Source organism: Nomascus leucogenys, chromosome 3 (assembly GCF_006542625.1).
Source record: "Nomascus leucogenys isolate Asia chromosome 3, Asia_NLE_v1, whole genome shotgun sequence".
NCBI classification, from domain to species: Eukaryota; Metazoa; Chordata; class Mammalia; order Primates; family Hylobatidae; genus Nomascus; species Nomascus leucogenys.
The window spans coordinates 38847994-38867255 of NC_044383.1; the positions used below are offsets into that span (position 1 = coordinate 38847994).

Consider the following 19262-nt stretch of genomic DNA (forward strand, 5'->3'; position numbering starts at 1 on the left):
TATTGCAACAAATGCAAACATTGACAAATGAGACCTAAATAAACTAAAGAGCTTCTCCACAGCAAAAGAAACTACCAACAAAGTAAAGAGACAACCTACAGAATGGGAGAAAATATTTGCAAACTATGCATCCAACAAAGGTCAAATATCCAGAACCCATGAGGAATTTAAACAAATTAAAAAACAAAAATTGAAAAATCTCATTAAAAAGTGGGCAAAGAACATGAACAGACACTTTTCAAAAGAAGTCATACATACAGCCAACGAACATTTAAAAATGCCCAACATCACTAACCATTAGAGAAGTGCCGATCAAAACCACAATGACATACCATCTCACACCAGTCAGAGTGGCTATCATAATAAAAACTCAAAAAATAACAGATGCTAGCAAGGCTGCAGAGAAAAAGGAATGCTTATAGACTCCTGGTTGGAATGTAAATTAGTTCAGCCACTTTGGAAAGCACTTTGGTGATTTATCAAAGAACTTAAAACACAATTACCACTCAACTCAGCAATCCCATTACTGGGTATATACTACCCAAAGGAATATAAATTGTTCTACCATAAAGACATATGTATGCATGCATATGTTCATTGCAGCACTGTTCACAATAGCAAGAACATGGAATCAACTTAAATGCCCATCAGTGGTATACTGGATAAAGAAAATGTGTATATATACACTGAGGAATACTACACAGCCATAAAAAAGAACAAGATCACATCCTTTGCAGGAACATGGATGGAGCTGGAGGCCATTATTCTAAGAGAACTAACACAGGAACAGAAAACCAAGTAGTGCATGTTCTCACTTATAAGCGGGAGCTAAACATTGAGAACACATGGGCACAAAGAAGGGAACAACAGACCCTGGGGCCTACTTGACGGTGGAAGGTGAAAATCAAAAAACTGCCTATCAAGTACTATGCTTATTACCTGGGTGATGAAATAATAATCTGTATACTAAACTCCTGTGACATGAAATTAACCTGCATACCAAACTTACACATGTACCTTGAACCTAAAAAAAGAAATAAACAATAAATCTGAGATTCCTCTGTGATCAATGTATAGAGAAAAAGTATGTTTGTAGAGAAAACTTACACCTGTTACTGGATTGTAGCCCTGTGCATTGTTTTCTAGTTCTTGTTATCTACCTACAGACTAGACTAGATCCTGAATTCTTCTAGATTTCTCTAATCCCGTTTTCTTCTATGAAATTAGTAAACTGGGAACTGATCTGTTCCTGAAGCCCTATAATCTGAAACTAGATTAATTTTAAGAGATGAGTCTCATTCCTGATGTGTGGGGCACAAAGAAAATTTACCAAACCTCCCAAAGCCCATAACCAGAGACATTCAAACTGCAAACCACGATGAGAAGTTGATGGCTTCATGGCTTCATGCTATTGACAGCATTTCCCACAACACTAGAAAAAGACTCCATATCATAAGACTGTTATCACTATTAATGCCTATGATTTTCACTTACAGAATCTTTAGTCCACCTGGAGGGCAACTTTGGACAACATTGCTAATACAACCACTGCTCACTCCCTGCTTTAAGCTCACCACAGTCATGGGATAGTAGTGTTGGTGAAAAAGTTGCTCTATATTATCTGTTGCTTAAATAAGGAAATGTCTGTTTTATTGCTAATACTACAAGTAATGTAGCTTTAATGTATACTTTTTTGTTTTTAAGCTATTTTAATACTTTTAATAGCCATTTTCATATTTTCTTCTGTAATCTGCCCAATGAAATGACTTGTCATGTTTCTACTACCTTGGAAGTTTTCCTGGCATATTGTTTAATACAAAACATGTCTTTTGCAGGAAAATTGATGGATCCGGAGGCCATTATCATTAGCAAACTAACAGAAACAGAAAACCAAATACCACATGTTCTCACTTATAAGTGGGAGCTAAATGATGAGAACTCATGAGCACAAAGAAGGGAACAACAGACACTAGGGACAGCATGAGGGTGGAGTGTGGGAGGAGGGAGAGGAGCAGAAAAAAAATAACTATTGAGTACTAGGCTTAGTACCTGGGTGATGACATGAGCTGTACAAAAAACCCCTGTGACATGAGTTTATCTATATAACAAACCTGCATGTGTACCTCCTAAAATAAAAGTTAAAAAAGAGCAAGTTGTATAATACAATGTGTAATATGAACCCATTAAAGAACCACTATTAATCTCATATATATGTGTATATATGTAAATATGCATCTATGCAGACATATGTGCATGTGTGTTTATAAAACTATACACATGAGTCATCTTACAAGTGCATGATAAGTATAAATAACTTTCTCTTGGAGATAAGCTGGGAAAAGGTTAATGTGTTACTTCTCATTTCATACACTTCAAGACAAAAGGAAGGAAAAAAGATGACTAGAATTTGACATATATGATTTGTTAACTTGTTTAAGCTTTAGAGTTGACATAAGGCTAATAATTTCAGGATCATGGCATCTAATTACCATTGCATTTATGTTCAGTAAAAAAAAAGTATGCAGTGCAAAACAGAAAAAAATAAAACCTGGTGAGGATTTCTGGAGATTTTGCTCTTGTTTGGAAGAGAAAAATAACAGTCATTAACACATTATTAGCCATATGAAAGCATATATTTAGACATGATCTAATATGGAATGGAAACGCAAAGGAAAAAGATTATCTAAATCTTGATCTTGTGTTTACAGTAACACAAAAGCAGAGCATGAATTCAAACACGTAATGTTCATTCCTCTTATGGCTGATTGTTCCAGTATTTCCCTACAGGTTACAGCTGCTCCTGGACATAGTTTTTTTGCTCCAAATTCAGACCTCCAGTAACTCTAGATGGCATTCAGCCAAAACAGCTTTCCTACCCTCTTACCTTTCTCCCTTTTTGTGCTTAACATTATGAAGGCCAGCACAGCCTCTTCACATTCTATTTTCTTTCATTTATTACTTTCATTTTACTCAAAAGAAAGAAATCTAAGAACTGACCCAGCAAATAATAATCATTTTTATCTAGAGCATGCAGAGAATAAATGGCTCTGAATTGTCATTTATTAATCATTTTTCTTTGTTTTATAGTGATAACATACTGACAACTCAGCAGTAGATAGGTATTAGCATATGTGGTTGTCAATACAAGTGATACAGAGTATGGAGAATAGCAGATATATTTATGGAGTGACCCAAGAAACTCTCTTTAATGGAGGTTGGATGCTCGTTGGATCTTGAGGGAATGGGAAGATGTGGGTTGACAAGTGAGAGAAAATATCCCTCATAGAGAGAAGGGAGAGGCCAATGGCCCTGATAAGGGAGAATTGCAGGTGACAGCACAGGAGCAGCCAAACCATCTGCCCTTCTTCAGACAGGAATGAAGCAGAGCTGGTACAAGGGTGGCACCACGACCAAATGCATTGGCAATGGGGGTGATATCAATATCCTTTGGGTCAACCTGAGATTTCAGGTTAAAGTTCTGCAAAATGGTGGTCAGGAATAAAAACAGCTCCATGTGGGCCAGGCCCTCTCCCACACACATCCGTTTTCCTGAAAATAAGAGACATAGGGGATTTGTTCCTTGAACATTAAGTGATGAACCGTCACAAAAAGTATGCAGCAAGTATTTGATAAATGATTAAATGGATGGATCGAAGGCAGAATGACTGGAAGGATGGTTGGATACACAGAAAAACAGAAAAATGAATACACTTCCTATCTACTTAATATATTATTTTACTAGGAACCCTTCACTCAACAAATATTTATGGAGTATCAGCTCTATGCCATGCACTTCACTAAGTATTCCCGCGTTATAACTGCTCTTTTGACACTACAAGTTTCTATCAGTCTTTTTCTAGAAATGCACTCACAAGGAAGATGGGCTGAAAGGAGAAGGCTCATATAGTGTGTTCCCCTTTGTACCTCTGGCACAATATTTAGCCAAAGATTTTTTTTCCTAGTGTACTTTCAAAAGTACATGTCTAAACATGTCAGTCTCTCATTTTACGACTTTAAACAACACCCATCTGTCCTATGGGATAAAGGCCAAATGGCTTGACCTGACTCTTCACATTCTGTTCCCAGTCTGACGTTCTATATCACTCCTTCCATTCTTCATCTCCTCCATTCTCAGCTCTAGGCATATCCATTCTTCATCAATTTCCAACACACCACAAAGTTTCAACCTTTATCTCTTGATGTCCCATCTGCCTAAAAAGCTCTACTCTTATGCTTCCTTCAGAATTTATGCCCCATGTCATTTCCTCTTTATGATTTCTGTGATCCCTAGTCAATAGAAACTCACCCTCTCTAGGTTTCCTCATCATATTCATGCTTCCACTGGAGCACAGATCACCTGGAATTCTATTCTCTGTGTATTTACTTTTCTATCTTGCTAAAACGTGAAATCCTTAAAAGAAGGTCTTAGTTCTTGACATCTCAGTGTATACAGTGCCAGATCCAAAGCAGGGATCAAAAGCCAGAGGAAAAAATGAAGGGAACTCTATGTCCACAGACTCACCACACACTTTAGCTGTAGAGATTGAATATCCAAGATGTATGATCATGAGTGGAGGGAGATCAAGGTGCTCTGGAATTATCGCAGACTATCCTTCCATATTCCCAGGGTTTTCCTGACCCTGAAATTTGTTGGCAGGTTCTGACCCCCTAGATCTACAGAAAATGTCCTGCTACTATGGTCCATTACTTCTGTAAAAGTGCCTTGCCTTCTCTTCTTGTCCTGTTTCCTGCTGCAATGAGGCAGCTTAAGTTTCCTTCCTCTTGGAAGTGGTATGGCCTATGAATGAGCAGGAAGCAGGCAGATTCCCCCGCTGAGCTCCCCAACATCCTGCGCTTTCCCCTCTGGCAGCCTTCCTCCTACTATATTACAATGATCTGTTTACTTGTCTACTTCTCTAAATCAGGAGTGAGCCTCTTAAGAGCCCGTTCTCTGCTCTCAGATACTTGTATCTCCAGAGCTCAGTCTACGGAGCTAGGGACACCACAGGGAAGATATTCAAAGTTGTGGAATTAGATACCTTTCTCATGGCAGATGAGAAATGTCTAAATAAGTTTCACCCATTAAGAGAAGCTCTTGGGTAGCTCAGTGATGTATCTAGAGGCAGAATTAAATTAACCTACACTCTAGCTTTTTCAGTTTGAAAAACTGGATCAACTCCCCAAAGCCCCACTAACCTGGCCCAATAACAGGGATGTTCATCAGCAGGGAAATCGCATAGGCATAGGGAATGGTGCTAATGATCTGCAAAGCAATTCAGCCAAACCTCAGAGGTGGCATCATGTAAGAGTCAACTGATTTCAAAAAGGTATCGTGTCCCCTGAAGGACAGATGGAAATGAATATCTATTACCTGCTGAGAAAGGCATGAAGTAGTCACTTTTCTTAAAGTTGCCACTCTTATCCAGAAAGTGGCCAGGGTCAAACATCTCTGGGTTGGGGAATTCTTTGTCATTGTGCAGCACAGAAGTCAGGGATGTTATTATGGTCGTGCCCTGGAAATAACAAAACAGACAAACTAAGTTATAAAGAAGTCAAAGAGTGGGAAGAAGTGATGGAAATCACCTAGTCCAATCTCTTTGATCAATAGATAAGAAAATTGAGGTCCAAAGAAGTTACATTCCCACCCAGACAGACCTAGTAAGAAGCAGGATGACTTTAAGGCAAGTGGCAGTGACTTTGCTAAAGTCCCCTCCAATTAATTGCACTTGAAGTCCTGAGCATTTGAGTACTTGGGGGAAGCCTTCTGAATCCCTGTTTAGCATCAAGCTTGGACCCTGGTGTACATCCCCACTTGCTGCTGTATCTCATCACTTCGGTTTTCACACATCTCACACATGGATTACCTTTTTTGTTGTTGTTTGCGGGATTGTTACATGGGTATACTGTGTGATGCTGAGGTGATAGTAGGAGGAAGGCTGCCAGAGGGGAAAGCACAGGAGGTTGGGGAGCTCAGCAGGGGAATCTGCCTGCTTCCTGCTCTTCTTGGCTCATCAGCCAAGTAGAGAGCACAGTATTCAACAGGTAGTTTTTCAACCCTTCCTCCTCTTCAGCCCCCATCTAGTAGTCCCCAGTGTCTATTGTTGCCATCTTTATGTCCATGAGTACTGATGTTTAACTCCTCCTTGTAAGTGAGAACATACAATATTTGGCTTTCTGTTCCTGCGTTAATTCACTCCAGCTGCATCTATGTTGCTACAAAGAACAAGATTTCATTCTTTTTTATGGCTGCATAGGGTTTCCTGGTGTATTTGTACCACCTTTTCTTTATCCAGTCCACTGTGGATGGGCATTTAGGATGATTCCAATCCTTTGCCATTGTGAATAGTGTCATAATGAATATATAAGTGCATGTGTCTTTTTAGTAGAATGATTTATTTTCTTTTGGAAATATATCCAGTAATGGGATTGCTGGATCAAATTGTAGTTGTTTTAAGTTCTTTGAGAAACTTCCAAACTGCTTTCCACAGTAGCTGAACTAATTTACATTCCTACCAAGAGCCTATGCGTGTTCCCTTTTCTCCACAGCCTTGCCATCTGCCATCATCCATTGTTTTTTGACCTTAATCATAGCCATTCTGACTGATGTGAGATGGTATCCCGTTTTGGTTTTGATTTGCATTTCTCTGATGGTTAGCGATGTGAAGCATTTTTTCATATGTTTATTGGCCACTTGTATGTCTTTTGAGAAGTGTCTGTTCACGTCTTTTACTTTTTAATGGCGTTATTTGTTGTTTGTTCAATTGTTTAATTACCTTATAGGATATTAGACCTTTGTCAGATGCATAGTTTGCAAATATTTCCTCCCATTCTGTAGGTTGTCTGTTTACTTTGTTAATAGTTACTGTTGTTATGCAGAACCTCTTTAGTTTAATTTGTAACTAATGTATCAATTTTAATTAACATATCAATTTTTTTCATTGTGATTGCTTTTGAGGACTTAGTCACGAATTCTGTCCCAAGGCCAATGCCCAGAATGGTGTTTCCTAGGTATTTCTTTTGCAATTCTTATAGTTCGATGTCTTACATTTGAAACTTTAATCCATCTTGAGTGCATATTTGTATATGGTGAAAGGATGGGGTCCAGTTTCATTCTGCATATGGCTAGCCTGCCATCCCAGCATCATTTATTGAAGAGGGAGTCTTTTCCCATTGCCTGTTTTTTGTCAGCATTGTTTAAGATTAGATGGCTGTAGGTATGCCGCTTTATTTCTGGGTGCTCTATTCTGTTCCATTGTTCTGTGTGTCTGTTTTTGTACCAGTACCATGCTATTTTGGTTACTGTAGCCTTATAGCATAGTTTGAAGTCTGGTAGCGTGATGACTCCAGCTTTGTTCTTTTTGCTTAGGTTTGTTTTGGCTATTCAGGCTTTTTTGTTTCCCTATAAATTTTAGAAGAGACACTGGTAGTCTGATAGGAATAGCATTGAATCAGTAGATTGCTTTGGGCAGTATGGCCTTTTTTATTTTTTTTATTTTTTTTGAGACAGAGTCTCACTCTGTCACCCAGGCTGGAGTGCAGTGGTGTGATCTCCGCTCACTGCAAGCTCCACCTTCTGGGTTCATGCCATTCTCCTGCCTCAGCCTCCCACGTAGCTGGGACTACAGGTGCCCGCCACCTCATCTGGCTAATTTTTTGTATTTTTAGTAGAGATGGGGTCTCACCGTGTTAGCCAGGATGTTCTTGATCTCATGACCTTGTGATCCGCTGGCCTTGGCCTCCCAAAGTGCTGGGATTATGGGCGTGAGCCACCACACCTGGCCCAGTATGGTCATTTTAACAGTATTGATTCTTCCAATCCATGAGAATGGAATGCTTTTCCATTTGTTTGTGTCATCTATGATTTCTTTCAGTAGTGTTTTGCAGTTTTCCTTATAGAGATCTTTCACCTCCTTGGTTAGATGTATTCCTAGGGATTTAATGTTTTGTGGCTATTGTAAATGGGATTGCATTCTTGATTTGGCTCTCAGCTTGAATGTTATTGATATACAAAAATGCTATTGATTTTTGTGCATTTATTTTGTATCCTGAAACTTTAGTGAAGTCATTTATCACTTCTGGGGGCCCTTTTGGAAGAGTCTTCAGAGTTTTCTAGGTGTAGAATCATATCATCAGTGAAGAGAGATAGTTTGATTTATTCTTTTCCTGTTTGAATACATTTTCTTTCTTTTTCTTGCCTGATTGCTCTGGCTAGGACTTCCAGAAGACGGTTTTTAAATAGAAGCCTCTGAACATACCTGGTCTTCATGAATTCCTCTTTGGAACTGGGAAAGAGATCACTGTGGCTATTAAAAAGGGGGGAAGGTTCTTATACACCATTAATTATGAAGCAAAAGGTTTATTTGCTTAAAATGTCATTTAAAGATACTTAAACTGCATGCAAACTTTATTTACTGTACAGAGTTCTGGATGTATTTATCAAATAGAAAAACCACCCTTGACTTGGTTGTTCACCCGTTTTGTGATTTCCCTTGAAAAGAGAAATGAATTGTCATAGCTATTGATATTTTACTAGGTAATGTTCTGTTACACTGAAAGGGATGTTTTTAAAAAAATTATTTGGAAACAAGTTTTCAAGTAGGGGGACAGTTGCTTACATAATATCTTGTATATTCACATCCTAAAACTTTTCATTTATGAGTATGGGATGTGTATATATGGCTTAGCCCCAAGTTAACTGTGCTGATTAACAAGTACTTATAAAAATAGCTAAAATAGAAAATTAATGATCAGTTGTACTAGAAGAACATCATAGAAGAGAAAAATCCAACTCTTTACATTAAAAATGAATACAATAAGAAAATTGCAAAAGAGACCAAAATGAATGTGTTTTGTAAATTGTTACAGGAGCAAAAACTTCTCAACTAGTTTTCAACATACTTTAGACTTTAAATGTTGTTTGGACAGTTTTGTCTTCAACTTGGACCAATTGTAGATTGTTACAGGCTTCCTAGGATTTAGCATTCCTATTTTCTCTATCAAAGTTTTTTTAGAAGCATCCCAAACTCTTCTCTTTGTTGATAAATAAGCCTTTCCTGCCATCTTCATTTTAACTTGCTAAAACCCTAGATACAAAGGTCCTGCCTCATTTTTCCCACACAGCCCCTGTTTGGGAATTTGAGATTCTGTGTCATGCTGGTTTTCGTTTCAGAATTGCTTGAAATTGAGTTCTCTTAGCCACTGGACAACTAGTGTTCAGGAGAATGTCCCAAGATTGTTTATATATACAAAATGGCAAAAGTACTATTTTTCAAAGTGATAATTCAAGCAAAAGGCTTCTCTTTACCATCACTGTTTTTTTTTGTTTTTGTTTTGTTTCCTTGTTCCTATTTCCCTGAAGCTTTGAAGGGAGGAGAAGCAGAAAATTTTGTTTTTGTTTTTTAAAAATCAGAACTACTTAATGCTTTTTGCCACAGCATATTTCCTTGTCTGTTGGAGCCGTTAGGAAGATTGCCTATGTCCTAATCTTCAACCTGAGAAGATTTTTGACTCTTGTGTCTACTGTTGATTGTTTTCTTGAGTTCTCAAAGACCTGTGGCCAGGTATTTTAAAAAGTCACCTGTTTCTTTCTAGTTGCATCAACTTGCACACTGGTGTCTAACTATATGTGGTATTCAGAACTTATAATTCTTATTGAGCAGCCATTGCCTATATTTTCTCAGCTCCTCACTGATTTCTTTATATGAGCTCAGCTGACAAGCAAATACAGCTAGTTGGTTGCCCTCTCTTCATACTGGACCATCAACAACAGTGTTCTAACTCATCCCTGATGGTCTGTGAGATGTAGACTATTACACAAGATTCAAGTTACTCGTAAGCAACTTTTAGATAGAGTTGGTCCTGTTAGGAGGAAACTCTTGATGCCACCTTCAGTATCTTGAAAGCGGGTCCCCTCCCCGAGGCTCTTAATTCTTTGAAAACTTGATGCTGTTTCAGCTGAAAAATTAGCAAGACTGTTAAAAAAACAAGTTGAGGGGAGCTGTTTAAGAAACTAAAAAGTAATTGCAAACTACATTGGATAATTGTGACTTTCATTTGTTGTTCTGTATCAGTTGAATTTTTGTGCCCTTTTCCCTGTGTACATGGTGGTTCTATTTTTCTCCAATAAAACTTTTATTTACAAAAAAAAAAAGAGTCAGAAGAATTTGGAATCTGTTCATAGGGGTTTTTTAAATGGAGGTCTGATCTAATTAAAAATGACTTCTGAGATGATATCAACAAGTACACTAAAATCTATTGAGGGGTTGATCACAGAAATGCTATATGTTTCTTTTAGTTAAAACATGTGGGAGAACTCTTCATTAGAGATGAATCCAACCTAAAAAACACAGAAGGATAAAATTAGAAAAATCATCATTTTTGCAGCCATTCAGGTAGGACCATAGATTCAGGCAAGGATCATCAATTAACTTTAAAACTACTGGGTAAATTATTTGGGAAAGTAATATTCACAGGATCTTAAAGTACCATGCCATCTTTTTATTAACTGCATATGAAAAACAGAACTCCAACAATGGAGAGACCTAGCAGATACACCCTTACAAAATGTGGACCATACATGTGATGCAATGGCACATATATAACATCACCTATGTAACTTTCTTGCCAAAAACACATAACTGGAATCTAATTGTCAAAAAAAATTCTAAAAAAACCAGACTGAGCAACATTTTACATAACAAGGGGACAGGACTTTTAAAAACTGTCAGTGTATTAAAGTGAAACAAACTAAAAAAAACTGTTCGTGATGAAGGAGGACTAACAAAACAAGATAACCAAATTAAAAGCTTGTTCCTTGACTGGACTACAGGAAGTCCACCAAAAAAAAAGCTGTAAGAGATATTTTAGTATAACCGGGAAAATGTAGTTGTAAGATATTAGATAATATTAATGTATTGATAATAATTCCTTGAGTGTGGATGTTATTATTATTATTAATGTTTATTATTATCATTAATAATTATTATCAATACATAATATTAATGTATTGATAATAATTTCTTGAGTGTGGATGTTATTATTATTATGTAGGAGAAAGTCCTTGTTTTTGGGAATTATATACTGAAGTACTTAGGTGTTAAATGTGACAGATTAGATTACATAGGTAGACAGATGATAAATAAATGCAGATAAATATATAGATTAAAATGTAGATGTATACACATTTCCATATATTATATGTATACTATATACCTACACACACATATATTCATTCTAGAAAGATATTATGCTACATAATAGTTGCTATAGATTTTCTAATACTCCCAGTAATGTGGGAGTGGGGAGATACCATATAATTGAATACGATATTTCTTTTCTTTCCTTTTTTTTTTTTTTTTTTGAGACAGGGCCTTGCTTTGTCACCCAGGCTGGAGTACAGTGGTATGAACATAGCTCACAGCAGCCTCAACCTCTCGGGCACCAGCAATCCTCTCACTTCAGCCTCCCAAGTAGCTGGGACTACAGGCACATGCCACTATGCCCAGCTAATTTTTTTATTTTTTGTAGAGATAGGGTTTCACTGTGTTGCTCAGGCTGGCCTCCAGCTCCTGGGTGCAAATGATCCTTCCACTTTGGCCTCCCAAATTGCTGGCCTTTTCTTTAGCAAAACATTAATATTTATACAAAGTATGATAAATAAGGAAAATAAATACATTCGCTCCATGCAAGTAAAGGTTTAGCCAAATGAAATTATACCCACCTTAAATTGTTTTTAACTATTCAGGCTTTTAGTATTGCATAATCGAGAATGAGATATTTCTAACCCTGTATTACAGAAAATTAAAAAATTAGATATGTGTTCTGTAGCATGGTAGCCATGAATGATCCATGGCTATTTGTATTTAAATTTAAAGTAATGAAAAGTAAGTAAAATTTTAAATTCATTTCCTCAGTTGCATTCATTACACTTCCGGTGCTCAATAGGTACCTGTGGCTAGTGGATTCCATACGGCACAATACGACATTCAGAATTCCCTCTTCCCTATAAGATGGCAGTAGTGATTTCAATCTTATCAAACTAAAATCCTTCTTCCTCTCAAAGTTAAATTTTCATTATTTTATTTCTTTATAATGGCAATATGTACTTGCTTCAAGTGGAATAGACCAGTTTGCAGAATAGCAACTAAAAAGTCTCAATAAACACAGAAACCATGTGTTAGAAGGCACTGGAAAAGCTGCTGAGACAAAAATGACTCAGGGTTGCAGGCATAGGGGAACCTCAGAGAGGTCAGCTGATGGCTACAGTCAATTTTTGACTGTGTTTCATGTTTATTGTGGCACTATTCACAATAGCAAAGACTTGGAACCAACCCAAATGTCTATCAATGATAGACTGGATTAAGAAAATGTGACACATATACACCATGGAATACTATGCAACCATAAAAAAGGATGACTTCATGTCCTTTGCAGGGACATGGATGAAGCTGGAAACCATCATTCTCAGCAAACTATCACAAGATCAGAAAACCAAACACCGCATGTTCTCACTCATAATTGGGAGTTGAACAATAAGGACACAGGGAGGGGAACATCACACACCAGGGCCTGTGGGGGATGGGGGGGCTAGGGGAGGGATAACATTAGGAGAAATACCTAATGTAGGTGACAGGTTGATGGGTGCAGCAAACCACCATGGCACGTGTATACTTATGTAACAAAACTGCACATTCTGCACATGTATCCCAGAACTTAAAGTATAATTTAAAAAATTGAAAAAAAATTTTTTTTGACTGTGTTGATATCTAATTCTGAATGAAAGTAGAAGGTGTTGCATAATTCTGTCTGTCTACCATGGGAGAGATGAACCCTTTCTGGAAGAAGATGAACTCCATCTGACATTCCGCATTTTTTCATATGTCATAACTGGCACTTAACCAAAATTTATGAGTCACTCCAAAGACAGAACTAAGTGAGCACAAAAAGAATAGAGAAGGGAGAAAAGATTATAAAAACAACCACAATACGGAACATTATCTTCCTTATTTTATGAAGCCAACATTTCCTCAATATCAGAGATCTGACAAGAAAATTTTGAGGAAGAAAAATTGCAAACCAATGTCTCTTGTAAATATAAGTTCAAACATCCTGAAAAAACATAGCAAATAAAACCCAGCTCTGTATGTCTCTGTGTGTGCATTTGTGTGTATTTTAACTAAATTTTAACTAAATATTTAACTAATATTTAACTAATATAGGCAGGACAAAATATATGGCCATACCAATTGATGCAGAGACTCCATTTGATCAAATTGTATACACATTCAAGACCAAAAAAATCATCAAAAGTAGAAGGCAACCTTCTCTAATCTGATTTTTTAATTACAAAAATATACATAAAACATCATTCTCACTGGTGAGATGTTAAACCTTCACCCATCCTGAACATCATATATGAAACAAGGATGCCCACCATCATGATTTATTCAACACTGTCCCGGAAATCCTAACCAGTGAAATAAAGCAATAAAGAGAAAATTGAGTTATAAGAATTGAAAAATAAGAAATAAAATAAATATTAAAAGATCACGGAATACACAGAAATTACAAATAAATTTACAAACAAAAAATTAGCAATGCTAAGTAAATTTGCTTGATGTAAGGTCATCAAAATAATAAAGTCAATTATATTTCCATGTACGAGAAACAAAGAAATGGAAAAGGCATTTTTTTAAGTATATTATTTAAAAGCCAGATGCAGTGGCACACATCTCTAATCCCAGCTACTCAGGAGGATGAAGTGGAGGATTGCTTGAGCCCAGAAGATCAATCTGTGCAACATAGCAAGACTCTGTTTTGAAAACATATTTTTAATATTATATATATTTATTTCATATTATATATATTTATATATTATATACACAACTTACAATTACATCAAAATATCATTTCAGAAAAAAATGTAATACATGAGAAAGCCACTGAACTGAAGACAAAACATTACTGACAAAATAGAAGAAAGCCCAAATAAATAAAGAGCATAATCATATCCATGAACTGAAAGATTCAACCTGTCAGGACATCAATTCTTTCTAAATTGATTTAAAGATTTAATGTCACCATGATAAAAATCCCAGCACAGTGTTTTGGGAAATTGACAAAATGATACTTTAAACACTTATTTGGAAATGTAAACACCTGAGAATAGCCACAAAAAAAATATTAAAGAAGCAGAACAAATTTGGAAGACATACACTGCTAGATACCGAGACCTGTTATAAACCTTCATAGGCCCAAACTGGAATGGAAACAGCAGAGTCCAGAAAGCTGCCCCAAGTATGAATTTTACTAAGTTTTCTAAGCTTATCAACTCAAAATTACACCAAAGCCAGGAAGGAGAGTAGAGCACTTATAAACCAATACTAATATTTCCTTCTGTTTAAGCGAATTTGAAAAATCAGTGGTTATGTACAAATAGCCTATCAAAATTAAGCTAGCTGATACAAAACATTGTTGAAAGAAATTAAAGAAGATCTAAATAAATGGAAAGACATCCCATGTTCATCCATTGGAAGACTTAATATTGTTAAAATGGCATTACTTCCCAAATTGATCTACAGATTCAAAGTAATCCATATCAAAATATCTGCTATCTTTTTAGTAGAAATTGACAAGATTACCATAAAATTCATGTGGAACTCTACATAACCAAGATAGCTAAGAACCAAAACAATCTTGGGAAAGAACAAAACTGGAGAACTGACACTTTCCAATTTCAAAACTTACATAAAAGCTACTGTCATCCAGGTGCGTGGTTCACTCCTGTAATCCCAGCAATCTGGGAGGCCTAGGGTGGGTGGACTGCTTGAGGCCAGTAGTTGGAGGCCAGCCTGGGCAAAATGGCGAAACCCTGTCTCTACTAAAAATACAATAAATTATCTGGCCATAGTGGCACATGCCTGTAATCTCAGCTACTCAGGAGGCTGAGGTGGGAGAATCACCTGAGCCCGGGAGGTAGAGGCCAAGATCACACCACTGCACTACAGCCTGGGCAACCAGAGTGAGACCCTGTCTCAAAAAAAAAGTACTGTCATACTGGCATAAAGAAAGCTATATAGATCATGAAATAGAATTGAGAGTCTAAAAATAAATCCTCATGTTTGTAGTCAACTGATTTTCAACAATTGTACCACAATCACTCAATGGGGAATGAATAGTCTTTTCAACAAATGGTACTAGGACAACTGAATATGCACAGGCAAAGAATGAAGTTGTACCCATACCTCACACTATAATCAAAAATTGACTCAGAGTGGATCTTAGACCTAAATGTAAGAGTTAAAATTATAAAACCATTTGAAGAAAACTTGGGGTGAATCTTTGTGATATTGGACTAAGTAATCATTTCTTAAAGATGACAAAAAAAATTGCAAGAAACCAAGCAAATAAATAATTTCACAAAAATTAAAAACTTTTATTTCAAAAGACACTGTTAAGAAAGTGAAAGACACTTGACAAAATGGAAGAAAATATCTTTAATAGTATCTGATAAGGGACTTTTATCTAGAATACATAAAAACTTTTCCATCTCAATAATTTTAAAAATATAATAACCTAATTTAAAAATGGACAAAAGATCTGAATATTCTTTTCTCCAAAGAGATATACAAATGACCAATAAGCACAAGAAAAGATTATTCAATGTCAGGGAAATACAAACCAAACCACATGGAACCACCTGAACTCCACTGGGATGGCTGGAATCAAAAAGATAAGAAGCATTAGCAAGGTTGTGGAGAAAGTGGAACTCTCAAAACATTGTAGTGAGAATACGAAATGGTGCAGCAAATTTCATGCCTAGGTTTTCTTCTGAGAATTTTATATTTTTAGCTCTTACATTTAGGTCTTTGATCCAGCCACAGTTTCTCCAAAGATTAAGCATACAGTTGCTGTATGATCCAGCAATTCCACAGCCAAGTATATACCCAAGAGAAATAAAAACTTATCTATACACAAAAGTTGTACACAAATGTCCATACCAGCATTATTCATAACAGCCAAAACAGAAACAATCAAAACCAACAACTAATGAATGGAAATATAAAATATGATATAGCCACACCCAAATATTATTTGACCACATAAAGGAATGAGGTACTGATACATGCTATGTCAATGAACCTTGAAAACATTGTGCTAAGTGACAGAAGTCAGACAAAGACCACATACTGTGTAATTTCATTTATATGAAATGTCTGGAATAGAAAACCTATAGAGACAGAAAGTATATTAGTGTTGACTAGAGCCACCCCAATACAGGGTGACTGTTAAGCATTTGGTTCCCTTTTCAGGATGATGGAAATGTTCTGAAATTGATTGTGGTGGTGGCTGCACAGCTCTGTGAAAAATACTAAAAGTACTGAATTGTATTTAAAATGTATGAGGGTACAATATGTGAATTAAACTCAATAAAAATGTTATGAAAAATAAAATAAGCTAGATTCTAAATATTACAGTGAGGTCAAAGGAACAATACACTTTTTAAATATAGTAATGAGGACATAGCCACTGGTCACTGAAACACCATGGACCTTACAATTCTCCTTAACCTAGAATTAATGGAGATGATTCATAGCATTAAGGAAACCCCTCTAAATGTGTACAAAAATGGAGAACTCATATAGTGTCATTTTTCTGGCAAAGTGTCCATATTTTAATGAGATTCTCAAATTAATTAGACCTCAGAACCACTGACCTAGCAGTAGAGAAGGTGGAGAGTAGGGATAATTTGCTTCTTCCCTTCTCCAATTTCCTCAAAGTATCTCATCTTCTTCACTTCACTCCATCTAGAACACATTATTCGAGTAGTTCTGCTAACATTCCATGGGCAATTTCATGAAAGTCACCTCCATCAGCATCTTTGACTCCATGATATTTTCACCTACTGACTGATTCTGCATTTCTACCTAGTGCTGTAAAGCGGTTGAATAAAATAATGGTGGCCTCAGAGGAAAGATTTTCTTCTCTAGAGTTAACTCTTTTCAGTTTGTTCCGGATTGGGCCTCTTCTCAGTTCAAAGAGTACTTTGCACCTTAGTGTCCTGAGGGCATCTATATTACCTTTCTCACACAGTTTTCATATTGACCCTACCACTATTCAAATTCACCATCTGAATCTTTCCCACCTCAGTTAAAGTTATCAAAGAGAATGCCTGCTCTCATTACTGAAATTTCCCACACAGGCCCTATCATTTGGCTCCTTTCTGATCCTCTAACTGAAACTAATATCCATAGATTTTTGGCAATATGACAAAATGGACAACTTGATTTTATTTCAGAATCTGTTTCTGTAGCCCACATTTTCAGCAAGCTGAACTTCAAAGATATGAAAAGTCTTGTAGCAAGTTTTTGACCTCCATTCTCATTGTACATATCCTTCTACACAATTCCTAGGATTATTTTCTCTAATAATTATATGCATCCCACTCTTGTTAGGGCTCACACATATACGTGATCACATCAAAACTCTCCATGCCAGCATTCAGGTCTGCAGGTTACAGACACCTCCAATTTCATATTTGTCCAGATTTACTTTTGGTTCCATTCAGTTAAGACCTCCCTTCTCCATCTCTTTGCCACCACACACCTCTGAACCTCTAATCACACTGTTCTGCACACCAAAAAACTGACTGCTCCGTTATTCATTGTAAATATTTTAACATTTACACCAAACATCAGGACATGCAGGAGGCCCACTTAGGTTAAACCCTTTCACCTCACTCTCCCATATGCTGTGTGATATGACCATGTCCACCTTCAACTTATGATGCTATATTTTGCACTTTCTAATTTATTTGTATTTCCCTTTCATCTAAGGCATGCATTCTGTCTTTCCTCAGATAAATTATTAGTACCTAACAATGGTGCTCACATATTATAATTGTTTAACAATTCAATTATAAATTCTTCATGGTGCTTTGTCCAGATCCATACACATGATAAGTACATAAAGTTCTCATGAAGTGTTTCTTGCCTCACCATTTAAGCAATCATTATAGAACTAATCAATGAACCACAAGATGCAGGCAAACAAATAACATTTTACCTGTTCCATTTTGATCAGGAAACAATCAATAAAGTCTTGAGCATTGTTCATGTCCAGGGATTCTTGATGTTCTTTTATTCTCTCCAATACATAACTTTTAATGTAAGCAAAATTTTCAGCTACTTTATTATGACTTCCTGGGAGATAATCGATGAGAACAGGGAAATTATTGCAGACCTTAAAGATTTTTAAAAATTAATTAAATTAAACACATGTATTGAAGACATACACCATAAGTCAACTGCTGGTTTAAAACTGGAGTGAATTTTTAAAAATTGTCTCCCTCTGTAAGAGGAGCATTTGATTATACGTACAAAGTAGTCCTCTATACTGACAGAAAGATTTAAGTTAGAAAATTCTGAACAAGGGATCAAAAATGATAATTTCCTATACTCATATACTATTTTCAGAATATTAAAATAGCTTCATGTCAATTATCTCATTTTTTATATTAATTCTTCTCTATAGCCTTGAAATATAGAATGCCATGAATTGCTTTAATTCCCATTTTACAGATAAGAACAGAGGTTAAGGAAATTTGAACAACATGAAATAGATCACAAAGCCATTCCCTGCTATTTCTACTCCTAGTAGGAAGTCTCAGAAATAGAATCACTCTTTTATAACTGGGAGGGGTACAAAGATACCATAAAATGTAATTCAGCATTTTATGGATAAGTATCCATATACTAGAGTAGTTAAGATACTTCCATGAGTAGTTGAGATAATCACACAATTATCCTTTAGACAGAGTTCGGGACATGCTAGCTCAGCACAGGCAAAACTGTAATTTTTTAATGTTTCATACACCCCAAAACCCAATCATTTTGTCATCTTAACCTTAATTACCCTGCTGAAGCAGCAAATACCCCTATCCTATTCAGAACTTCCTGGTAGCATCTGTTCTCCAAAACATCCTCCCCTTTTGCCAAATAATGTGATGAAGGGGTCTCTAGGTGTGAATTAGAGGAAAAGCCTGTGAGTAATGCCAGCTTTTCAACAAGGAACTTAGATTTCCATTGAGTGTGTGCTTTTGGGCAGTCACCAAAGTACTGCCAGAAACTGGATTTGGGGGTTTGGTGGGAAAAAACACCAGCTAATGGGCTTGAATTACAGCTCTATATTCAGGCATTTCTTTTCTTGTCTGTAAAATAAAGAAATCATCTATCTTTCCCAGATGTTAATGCCACAATGCTAAG

The 19262-nt window shown here is 36.4% G+C and overlaps 1 protein-coding gene and 1 pseudogene across 2 annotated transcripts in view; both read right to left on the reverse strand.

Moving 5' to 3' along the window:
* The window catches only part of LOC100601437 (cytochrome P450 2C19), a 152614-nt gene that overhangs the window by 80216 nt on the left and 53136 nt on the right, over positions 1-19262 (reverse strand). The window lies entirely within an intron of this gene.
* LOC115832137 lies at positions 3367-18114 on the reverse strand (annotated as a pseudogene).